Below are 528 nucleotides of genomic sequence, written 5' to 3' on the forward strand. Positions count from 1 at the left end.
CCGGCCACCGTCCGCACCGCACCTGCGCCTCTAACGACAGGCATGGCTCCTGGCACCCACCCCACCCTCAGGTTCCTCAGCCACCTCCTCAACGTAAGCTCAGGGTGGCTGAAGGGGCTTGTGAGGAGTAAAAGGTGCCCCTGCCCCGCCGGCGGGGCTCAGTGGTTGAGCAGGAACCAAGAGGTTCCGGGTTCGATTCCCGTTCAGAGCACAGGCCCGGGTTGCGGGCTCGATTCCCAGTGTGGGGCATGCAGGAGGCGGCCAATCCCTGATTCTCTCTCATCGTTGATGTTTCTCTTTCTCCCTCTCCCTTCCTTTCTCTGAAATCAATGAAAAATACTTTAAAAAAGCTGCCCCTTCCACGTTCGTAGACCCGAGGAGCCGCCCGAGGAGCCGGACGAAACCCACAACAGCCGCTTCTTACATCTCACGAACCACAGGGCACTGGCTGCTGCCCGAGTCTCAGGGACACCGAGGACCCGCCCCGCAGCCAGCACTGTGCCCGCGAGGCCAGGTGGCTCAGGGCAG

General features: G+C 61.9%; 1 protein-coding gene across 1 annotated transcript in view; it reads right to left on the bottom strand.

The window, feature by feature from the left end:
* Positions 1–528, bottom strand: part of LOC102248493 (neurogenic locus notch homolog protein 2) — a 52,176-nt gene that overhangs the window by 22,513 nt on the left and 29,135 nt on the right.

Source organism: Myotis brandtii, unplaced genomic scaffold, assembly GCF_000412655.1.
Source record: "Myotis brandtii unplaced genomic scaffold, ASM41265v1 scaffold691, whole genome shotgun sequence".
Taxonomy (NCBI): Eukaryota; Metazoa; Chordata; class Mammalia; order Chiroptera; family Vespertilionidae; genus Myotis; species Myotis brandtii.